The sequence below is a fragment of the Maniola jurtina genome, chromosome 11 (genome assembly GCF_905333055.1).
Source record: "Maniola jurtina chromosome 11, ilManJurt1.1, whole genome shotgun sequence".
Classification (NCBI taxonomy): domain Eukaryota; kingdom Metazoa; phylum Arthropoda; class Insecta; order Lepidoptera; family Nymphalidae; genus Maniola; species Maniola jurtina.
Genome location: NC_060039.1, coordinates 1,419,718 through 1,430,922, shown reverse-complemented (window position 1 = coordinate 1,430,922; position 11,205 = coordinate 1,419,718). Strand labels below are relative to the sequence as shown.

Genomic DNA, 11,205 nt, shown 5'->3' with positions numbered 1-11,205 from the left:
ATAATATATGTAATTGTAATGTTTTTTGACAATTGACATTGAAGTTTGACGAAAAAGTGACAGTTCAGCGTAACGTTCGGAAATATTGTACTTATCGCTTTGCCTTTTTTTACTTTTTGGAGCATATTTTAATCATTCTTAATACAGTTAAACAAGTTCGGATACTTAATTTTCAAGGAAGTACTTAAATTTGTAAGTTAGCTTAATTTTAAAATAAAAATGCTTTAATGTTTGATTTAAACAAGACGTTCAGAAATAAAATGGAATACCATCAGACAGCTTTGGAACATGGAGATTGGCGGGAAAATTAAAACTTTTAAAGCTTCATCAACTCAAAATACGAATTTTCGTAAATATAATTATTAAAATAATAATAATTTAACATTGTATCACAGTTTTTATTCGGATTAATTTTGTTGTTCTTATTCACAGCACATTTTGACTTTGTAAATTAATAATACCCTACTCCACCAAAAGCTTTTCACAGCTGCCATTTTACGTTATACCTAGTTACTTATACAAAGTTCAGAGGTAAGATAAGCCGACTGAAATTCTACTTATTTATTTTATAGGTACTTATTGACATGAATTTGTCATAATAATTTAAAATGACTACCTACCTACTATAAAACTTACAGGCTATATAAATATTTATATGGCACAAAGGTGCCAAGAACACTGGCTGCATTCCAGCCCTGGACAACCAGAATGATCCTTTGTGCAAAGAACGAGCCAGCCCTCTGCCACCAGTTCTGCAACACTTCGGTAATGAGTCTTAAAATAAAACTAGGTCAGTCCGTTTTTTAGGGTTCCGTAGCCAAATGGCAAGAAACGGAACCCTTATAGATTCGTCATGTCTGTCTGTCTGTCCATCCGTATGTCACAGCCACTTTTTTCAGAAACTATAAAGGAAATATACTGTTGAAACTTGGTAAGTAGATGTATTCTGTGAATTCAGGTGTGTTTTGGGTATAAACAGCTACCTACCTACCTACTAGCTAACATGGTCCTTGTGCCCTAATTACGCGTCTCAGGTGCACCAATGAAGTGCGCCTCCCGACCTGGAGACTTAAGAGCGTTGAAGCATGAGGCTGGTTCACAAGTTTAGGTATTTAGGTAGGCGACAACAGACTGACCGCCTGGAGCGCCCGCTAGTGCGGCAGGCGGCAATCCTGCGCACGTCGCCTAAGTCCCTCTATACTAGTCAGAAGGACACGCGGATAGACCTCTCCCCCTGCCAGGTCATTAGTCATAGCTAAATATCCCCGAAAAGGAATTATTAGCCTTGTTACCGGGACACACCGACCCGAATACTGCTCTTCCCCTCGGACGTATCCAAAAGGGACCAGCGCACCCACCACTGAAAATGGTTATTTCATTAGGTACAAAATCATAAGTCTACAGCATTAGAAAGAGAATTTACCTAACAATCGCCAAATAAGTCAGCCGACTGAAAGGCTGCCGGCCAAACGGGTGGTATGCAAAAATTTCCAATCCGCTCAATAAAAAGCGGCAATTCCTATATATATGCGGTCTCCGCCGCATCTCGAATACGCTTTATACGATGTACTCACGTCTATATAAAACCGGGGAGAGAGCCAAGTTCTAAAATTAAAGGCCGAAAGAGCCCGAGCGCGGACGAATCCGCCCGCCCGCCTCAGTCCACCGACAGCTGCCGCCGACATTCCCAAAGCCATCGCGACCGATCGCGCGGTACCGAAATCTTCACTTTGGCAGGCGTGAATAAAAAAAAACATCCCTATTAGGGACGCGCCGCGGAAAAGTGAATTCGAAGTTTTTTTTTTCAAACGTGGAACAGTGACAAGTGATTTGTGGATTTTCGAACCTCCGCGCTACCGGTAACGTACTTTTTTTTTAATTTATAGTCTGTCGCTTGCATTAGAGTTTGTTGAGTTTAAATTATAGCACGTGCTTCCTGGAGCAATGTCGAGAGTGTAGGGTTTCAATATGTCCGCTTGCGTTCCAGAATGATTCAGAGCTTCGTCATACCATCGTTTAATGTTTTATTTTCTTTTCACTTTCATATTTAGAATTAGGATAAACACCCGGTGTTTTCCTAACCTCAAATATTTCAAAGCTCTATAAAAGCTCTATCTATTTCAGACTCAGCTGCCCTAATTCCTTTTAATCTGTTCCTAACTCCTTTTAATAAAATTGTTAACTTTTTATCTTTATTGATTTATCTACTGTTCCTATGCTTGTCGCTCTTATATACCTACTTTTTCAATCTTTTTACTCATTGCTATTGCTTTATATCTGGTTTTAGGCACAGAACAGAATGTTTTTTTGGACAAACGACAGCATTCTGAAAAAATTGATTCTGAGATTTTCGGGATAAAATCTATACCTAGGTACTTAGACCCAAACAGACCAATTAATATCATGTAGCTCTCGATGAGAGAGCCTCTACCTACTTTCACCGCTTGCCAGTCTTAATCATTTCTGCTGCGGTTCCCGGTCTTGATGCTGGCTCCCTGATACACGAGGCCAATGTGTCTCTGTAAATTGCGGCCCACATTAGGACCTAGCCTCGTTCCCAGGGAACCAGTCAATCCATCAAGTCTTTTGCCCTTATCTTGGAGTTGGGACTTATTGGTGCTCAATTCGAAGTCGTTGAAAGAAAGAAAAACGTTTATTTCATAAATTGTGCCACACATCACATCTTATAACAAAGAGTTGGTTATCCCGACGCTTCCTCCACTTGATCATTATAAGCCAATAAGCCTCGAGCAGAAGAAGCGCCGGAATAAACTGTGTCATGTTGAACAAACGTTGCTGGGCATGTACCTACAATATTAATTTACCATATTCACCATCAGTAACTCCTGAATCTCCATAAATTAGGCGGACATTAACCCCGCAGCATCAGGATTAAGGAGTAAAATGTTATGGGAGAATCTCGAGAATTTCCTCTATTGATAAAAAAATAATTTGCAAATCGATCTACATAGAAGAAAACCGGTCAAGTGTGAGTTGGACTCGCACACGAAGGCATTTTTTTGTGATGTGAGAACAAATTCACGGTTTTAGGATATTTCCTTTAAGCACTTGTGCTATAATATGTATGACCTGCCTACCTACCGAACATGATTCTAGGACCTAGGTCCACCCTATAGGTACCCTATAAGTTTCTTGACAGGACACGATAGACACACAGACAGACAGACAAAAAAGTCTTCCTATAAGGGTTCATTTTTCCTTTTGAGGTACGGAACCCTAAAAATCACACCGAATTGAGAAACTCCTTTTTGGAAGTCTACCTTGTTGGTTAACAAGATAAAGTTCAAAACTAAAACCCGACTATAGTTACATCTGGAATAAAGTAATTTTTTTACTGTCGCTGGTACCTATATTTTATAACTCAGAATTTTAATCTTCTTTCATTTCATATCCCGCTCTTTCCGATAGGAAAAAAAAAATGTACAGACCCTCATTTTTTTTTGGTGTACCTCATCGTTTCATTTTGATTTTTTCAAAAATTTAGCCTATGTCACCCGCACAGTAATAACAAATCGATCGACACCTCATTCATCAAAATCGGCTTAGTAGTAGGCGCTACGGTGGAACACACATTAATACAAACATACCTATTATACTTTTTTCTAAAGACGCATTTACAAGGAACCAAAAGCTTAATTTGCTATAATCCGCTGAAACAGACAAATCTGTATGGTGCAACATGCAGCATGCGCCGCCCGCCCTCCCAGGAAAAGCCATCCACCAAGCAAGCAATAATAATGTACCACCACGCAACACCACACAAATCCCAAAACCACTCGACGCACGTTTCACCCCGACACCGGAGCATCCTCAGGGAAATGTAGACCTTACAAATGCATAACAATTATTGCAAAGAGCGACTTTATAAAACCTAATAAAACTTTCATTGAGAAAAAAATTAAAGTCTCTATCTTTAGACTGGACTAGATTTTAAAATATAAGTAAGTATTTTATTTTATTTTACAGGGAAAATTTACAGCTTACATGAAAAAGTAAACTTAGTAATCCTACTAATATTATAAATGTGAAAGTGTGGATGTTTGTTACTCAATCACGCAAAAACGGCTGAACGGATTTAGATAAAATTTGGAATGGAGGTAGATTCTACGCTTGATTAACACATAGGCTACTTTTTATTCCGGAAAATCAAAAAGTTCCCACGGGATTTTGAAAAACGTAAATCCACGTGGACGAAGTCGCGGGCATCAGCTAGTATATCGTCGCTGCGCGTGCGAATCCGCGTAAGAGCAACTTGTAAAGACCGCGTATTTGCTTTTTGATGATTTTACAGGAGGAAGAAAAAACTTAATATCTCAGCGATTTCAATTCATATTACCGACTGAACTTAACAGATAGTTCTTTACAACTTTCTTTATTGGAAAATAACGTAAATTTACTTGTAGTTGGCTTAGATTTTGTGTAAAGTCACTTATGCGGTTTTGTTTTGACTAATTTTACAAAATATGTAGACTTTTATCATAGTTACGCGGTATTGAAATAAAACAATTTCGTGAAGGGTTGTATTTATTATTAGAAAAAAAATCGAAAATAATATAATAGAACATAAATATTATATATTTAAATATTAGGAAATCAGTTTACAAAAAGTTAATAGTTACCTTTTCATAATTTTTAATAGAGATCTTATTATAAGGGTTCAGACTTCTTATGAAAGAGATCAAAATAACCATCTAAAACTAAAAAATAATAACTATTTATTATTACTTAAACATTATGCGTAGGTGGGTACATACATAGAAGAAACAAAAAATACTTTTATAAGAATATAAAACTTGGAATAACAAAAATAAAACTTCTTCTAGGTTCTTCCATAATAATCACAAAACCTTCATCAATAATTCTTGTGTCAGGTACTTAAAAGTTTTCAATTAAAGATTTCATAAACAAATAAAATAATAATCATAACAACAATAATCTATTTGGTACTTGCTCTTAAATTCTAATTAAATTCTGATAATCACAGCATTTCACAGTCAAAATAGTAACTTAAAATTATTTGAAAGGTAAATTATCATAAAAAGTATGACATTCCTTAGCTCCTGTAGGTGATCATACTTTGTCTTGGGAATTGGTTACCTGGATTCATAAAGCGAAGGCGTACTGTTGATCAAAGAGGTAATCTTCCGGTCTTCTAGGCAATGGGACAAAAGCATCTGAAAAGTGGAATTTATATTCTATGGTGCCATTTGGATTATATCTCAGTGCTTTTATATCAATCACACAATGATCACCCGCTCCTCAGCCAGGTCTTATTGATTCATAAATCTGGTAATCTTTAAGACCAAAATCTTTAAAAAACGTATAATCAGGTGTAATAACTTCATAAAGGCTTGGTACTTTTCTGACTTCCTTTGTTATTGTGGCGTATTGTGAGGGTAAAAATATTTCCCAAGTTTTGCAACTTCCCCTCAATCACCGAGTTTACTGAATCCACTTCCATCTGCGTGTTACCTTTCTCCAAGTACTTCTGAGTTATTACTACGTTCCTAGCCATAGCCAAGTGCAACAATGTCTATTTGTCCCATCTCTAAGCCAATAGCGAACTGCCTATTCTTTTATACCCAATGTCTCCAAAAACGTTTTCAGGCAAACTCTTTCTTTTTTATCATTAACTTTTAGATAGTACATTTTAGTATCACTTAGTCTTGAATTTGTGGTTTTTCTAGATGTATATTTTTTATCCACCATTGAAGATGTTATGTACATTTTTTTTCTTGCCAAGTCTTTTTCTAGTAGTTATTGAATATTTCAGATCGAACTTCTTCCGTTAATTTTGAACAATACACAGCTTTACCACTGAAGCATTTTGTTGACATACATAATATTGGCCCCATTATTCTTGCTGGCTTAGGATCGTTCTGAACAAATTTTGTGCCCTCTTTTTTAAATCCAATGTACTCTTTTCTCATCATTCTCTTTCTCTTATTTTTCATTCTGTTCCAATTATATTTATTTTATCTCTTTTACGTTTTTTTAATATATTTTTTTTCTTCTAAAATAAAGTTATCTGGGTCCTCCTTGGTCATTTGGGTACTTACTTGAGAATGCAAGGATTTATCTATAAATAAGAAATGATTTTTATTAGTTTCAGTAAAATGCAATACCGCGTAACTTAACAAAACAAATAAATATGAGTGATGTCAAGACCGCGTAAATACTTGTTAGGGTTTATATTGGTCAGAACCATTAAATTAAAACAGAATTACACGTAATTTAAATATTTTAGCATGAGCTCACTATAAATGAAAAATAATAAACATTTAAACCATACTTACATGTTGGTTAATCCCGGCAAAATAATTATTTTCGGGAGCATACACTGACTACAGCACATTTTTCTCACGGGCCGTAGTAAATACGCGCACTTGCTTCCAACTTCAGGCCGCCTACTGTTCCGCGGTATTGTTTCGATAGCAAAACTGACGTTTCTCATTGGATAATTCAACTCAGGTGAAGTCTACTACAAGCCAATAATCGTTTAGAATCGGCCAGCACGATATTTCAATTTTGCGCGTTTTGCTGTTACGCGGTATTTACAAACTGCTCTTACGCGGTTTCGCACGCGCGGCGACGATATGTATATAAAATATGTATGGAGACCACACCACCATCAATAAACACACCCTACCTGTTCAGAAAAATGAACAAGAGAAGTCCACGCCCCAATAGAGCAACTACCCACCAAGAAAGCTCCAAAATCAATACTAGACTCTTCCTGCTCCTGTGTCTAGACTTTGCGGCGACCATCTCCTCAGATGACGCAATGCAGAGAAGCCTTATTGCCAAGGAATTGATTAACGCCTGTTTTTACCCGACTACGGCAAAGCCAAAAGGAATGGTGGATTTTATATAGCAGTACCTATGATGTATGTTACACCGCCACACCCTTCCAAGTTAGTCCACTACCATCTCAGACCGCATCATCACTTACCATCAGGTGAGATTGCAGTCAAGGGCTAATTTGTATCAGAATAAAAAAAAAATTGTAAAGTCTATTTGAATAAAAAACTTTTCTATTGCACAGTCTCTAAGCTGGTCCTCATATATTTTAAAATGTAGAGCAGAAAAATCTAGACTTTAAATTTTCTTTAGGTACAATGAAAGTTTTAGGTCAATGCGTCTGTAGCTCCGTAATTTTAGATCAATCTTCAAACATTTAGCGCGTGTTAACACGACGTAAGAACTAGGTCGCTCTTATAATTTCAATCAAGAAAATAATGAAGTGTAAATCATAATATCAAGGGCATGGAGTCATCACACTATCACACTAATCACACTAATATTATAAAGGCGAAAGTTTGTGTGTGTGTGTGTGTGTATGTTTGTTACTCTTTCACGCAATAACTACTGAATGGATTTGGCTGAAATTTGGAATGGAGATAGATAATATCCTGGATTAGCACATAGGCTACTTTTTATCCCGGAAAATCAAAGAGTTCCTACGGGATTTAAAAAACCGAAATCCACGCGGGCGAAGTCGCGGGCATCTTCTAGTGTTATTAAAATTAAGCAAGCAAGTAGGTTATAGGTATAGGAAGTTTTCAAGTTGCAATTTGCACTGCAACTTTTTCAGCCCACACAATACCAAACGCATAAAATCCGCGATTATATGTATCCTGTGATACTCGTGCAATCAAGGCGAATCTAATGACGTATGATTCAACAAAAACCGGCCAAGTGCGAGTCAGACTCGCGCACTGAGGGTTCCGTACTCGGGTATTTTTTCCAACATTTTGCGCGATAAATCAAAAACTATTTATACATAAAAATAAATAAAAATCTGTTTTAGAATGTACAAGTAAAGCCCATTCATATGATTACCCCACTTGGTATAGTTATCTTATTTTGAAAATTGAAACACATTTTAATTTTTTTTTTAAATGATGTCACCACAAATTCGCAGTTTTCAGATTTATTCCTGTACTTGTGTTATAAGACCTACCTACCTACCAAATTTCGTGATTCTAGGTCAACGGGAAGTACCCTATAGGTTTCTTGACAGACACGACGGACAGACAACAAAGTAATCCTATAAGGGTTCCGTTTTTCCTTTTGAGGTAGGTACGGAACCCTAAATTACAAGCGGACATAAGAACGGACATACATTCATGCAGACCAAACGCATAATCCTACTTTGGGCTTCGCCGCGTAAAGTAAAAATAAAAGCACGTGGCCCTGTGGACAATCACAAGTGGCTTCATGCACAAAACCGGCCAAGTCAACAAACAGATTTTTATTTATTTTTATGTATACCTAATAGTTTTTGATTTATCGTGCAAAATGTTGGAAAAAATACCCGAGTACGGAAACCTCAGTGCGCGAGTCTGACTCGCACTTGGCCGGTTTTTTTTCGCTATAGAAGGTACCTCTATAGGCATATTTCGAATGCCCGAAGTTGAAAGCTCGGTTATATAATTCCTGCAATATTTCTTCCAAATACGTGGAGTAAATAATACCAATTACACAGTTCAGATACGATTCGTCTTTGTAAATGATGTTTCCTTTTTTCTGGCTCAAAGCCAGCCGCAAACCGCTCCTGAACTAAAAGTTCTTTGAGAAAAAGTTGTCAAGACCTTCAATTTGAACGTCAGTGTTATTTTTGGAATTCAATTTATTTCCTAACCGCCCGCTTCCGTGGTTTTTTTTACGAATCGCTCTTTTTCTTGAGATTTGTCAACATGTATCTATGTTTTGTCAACTCAGCTGTATATTTATATCCACTACCCATATAATAAATGAGAAAGTGTTTGTTTGTTGGTTTGTCCTTCAATCACGCCGCCACGAAGCAACGGATCGAGCGATGTGATTTTTTGCATGGATAATGGATAATAGGTATAGTCAAAGACGTGGAGAGTAACCCATAGGTTACTTTTATCCCGGAAAATCAAAGAGTTCCCACGGTATCTCAATTTCAATCACAGGTGATCATTTAGGTATTATATGGTTATTCTGTATTTCTGTTTAAATTAAATTTAAATTAAATTAAATTATTATAAGTGGTTATATTATATTGTGCTGTAAGTACATTATATTATGGGAAGACACTGCCTCCTGAAACACAGTTTTCACTTCATCAGGAGGCAGGGCCTCACACCAAAGTCTGTAAATAATGTTCTGCTAAGATAATAAAGATTTATTTATTTATTACTAGCTGATGCCCGCAGCTACGCCCGCGTGGATTGTCAGATCCCCTGCAGCATCAGGATTGAGGAGTTGGACTCCAAATTTTTTATGAAACAATGTCGCAAAGTTTCTCTATCGATTAAAAAAAAAATTACGCAAATCGGTTCAGAAATCTCGGAGATTTCGGTGTACATAGGTAGAAAAACACAACTCCCTTTTTGAAAGTCGGTTAAAAAAGTAGCCTATGTTACGCCCTGGTCAATCCTCAACTTGTCTGTGAAAATCCCATCAAAATCGGTTCAGCCGTTCCGGAGATTAGCCTTTTCAAACAGACAGACAGACAGACAGACAGACAGACAGACAGACAAAAATTTTAAAAACGTGTTATTCAGTGTTGGTATCGTTCAAATAACCATATATGAGCTTAATATGAGGTAGTTATTTCGAAATTACAGACAGACACTCCAATTTTATTTATTAGTATAGATATAGATTTATTATTATTGTTTGTGGTATCCGCCATATTGAATTAGTCATGACGTCACAGCATTTCACGCTACTTAACCTCTCATGTAAAATTCTTTTTGAGATAGGACTTCTATGCATATTAGGGCAGCATGTGCCTCGTACTGAGATCAATATATCAAACTACAAAATGATTAATCGAATCATTCGTAGTATGAAAAGAATTATACAATGAATCCTGGGGAGTACGGGCAACCGTTCAAAGAACTTTTGGCTTGTCAGCTGTGGGGTAGCGCATGCGCCGACGCATCAATGTGCGCCAACCTTAACGCCTTGGCCAAATACGTATTTTTAGCGGGTTTCAGATCGCAACCATGCAGATTTGTTTTACATTTCTTTAGTCAAAACAATCGTGTTTTTAACCCCCGACCCAAAAAGAGGGGTGTCATAAGTTTGACGTGTGTATCTGTGTATCTGTGTCTGTGGCATCGTAGCTCTTAAACTAATGAACCGATTTTAATTTAGTTTTTTTTGTTTGAAAGGTGGCTTGATCGAGAGTGTTCTTAGCTATAATTTAAGAAAATCGGTTCAGCCGTTTGAAAGTTATCATCTCTTTTCTAGTTTCTGTCACCTTCGCTTGTCGGGGGTGTTATAAATTTTTAATTTACACTTGTAAACTAATCGATGTGTCACTTTTCTGATGTCCGACTTACCATCATAGGTATTTCTACAGGGTTGTGATGGACAGTCCTACTTCGCATCCAGATAATCTAAATATATAGAAGGAAAAGCTGACTGACTGCAGACTGACTGACTGATTAACTGATCTTTAAACTACTGGATTTATAAAGGCATGCAGATAGCTACATAGGTACTATGACGTAGACATCCGTTCCGAAAGGATTTTTGAGAATTTGACTCCTAAGGGCATAAAAAAATAGGGGCTAGACATTTGTCACGTCATCGACTTTACATGAGTACGTAATACATAGCCCGACGCGTTGAGAAGCTGAAGTGGCAATGGGCAGGGCACATAAAAACCGATCGACGTTGAGGTCCCAAGAAGTCACATCGCGCCGGAAGCACTGCGTTGGAAGACCGCCCACTTGGTAGACGACATCAGATGAGTCACAGGGAGCTGGATTCAGGCGGTGGCAAGACCGTGGCATGTGGAAGTCCTTACAAGAGACCTATGTCTAGTAGTTGACGTCTATACGTTGGGCTCTTCTCAGACTTGGGCGCGTTTGGAACCCTCGTAGCTTTAGTTTTAAGTGACGTAATTAATTATCACCACTATATCGTACAAGTTTAACAATTTCGACCATCAAAAGGAGTACAATTGTACCTAATTTGAATAAATGATTTTGATTTTGACTTTGACTTTATCGGTTGATGATGATGATGATGAGATCTCCGCTCTGTTCTTTTCAAAACTCTTCCGCTCCGGTTCCGTTCTTTTCCTCCGCATCGACGTAAACAGCTATACGTATTATACTAGTCAATGATTCGTGCAAGAGAGCATCACACTCGATGTTACAAAAATATAAAATTAGCCGTACATCATCTGTTCTGTAG

The 11,205-nt window shown here is 37.3% G+C and overlaps 1 protein-coding gene across 1 annotated transcript in view; it reads left to right on the top strand.

The window, feature by feature from the left end:
• The first annotated feature begins 1,667 nt into the window (after window positions 1–1,667).
• LOC123869376 (nesprin-1) overlaps window positions 1,668–11,205 on the top strand; it is a 186,773-nt gene continuing 177,235 nt past the window's right edge. Inside the window, exon 1 of the mRNA XM_045912259.1 lies at window positions 1,668–1,859. The gene's annotated coding sequence lies outside the window, so the exon portion shown is untranslated. The remainder of the gene's footprint in view (window positions 1,860–11,205) is intronic.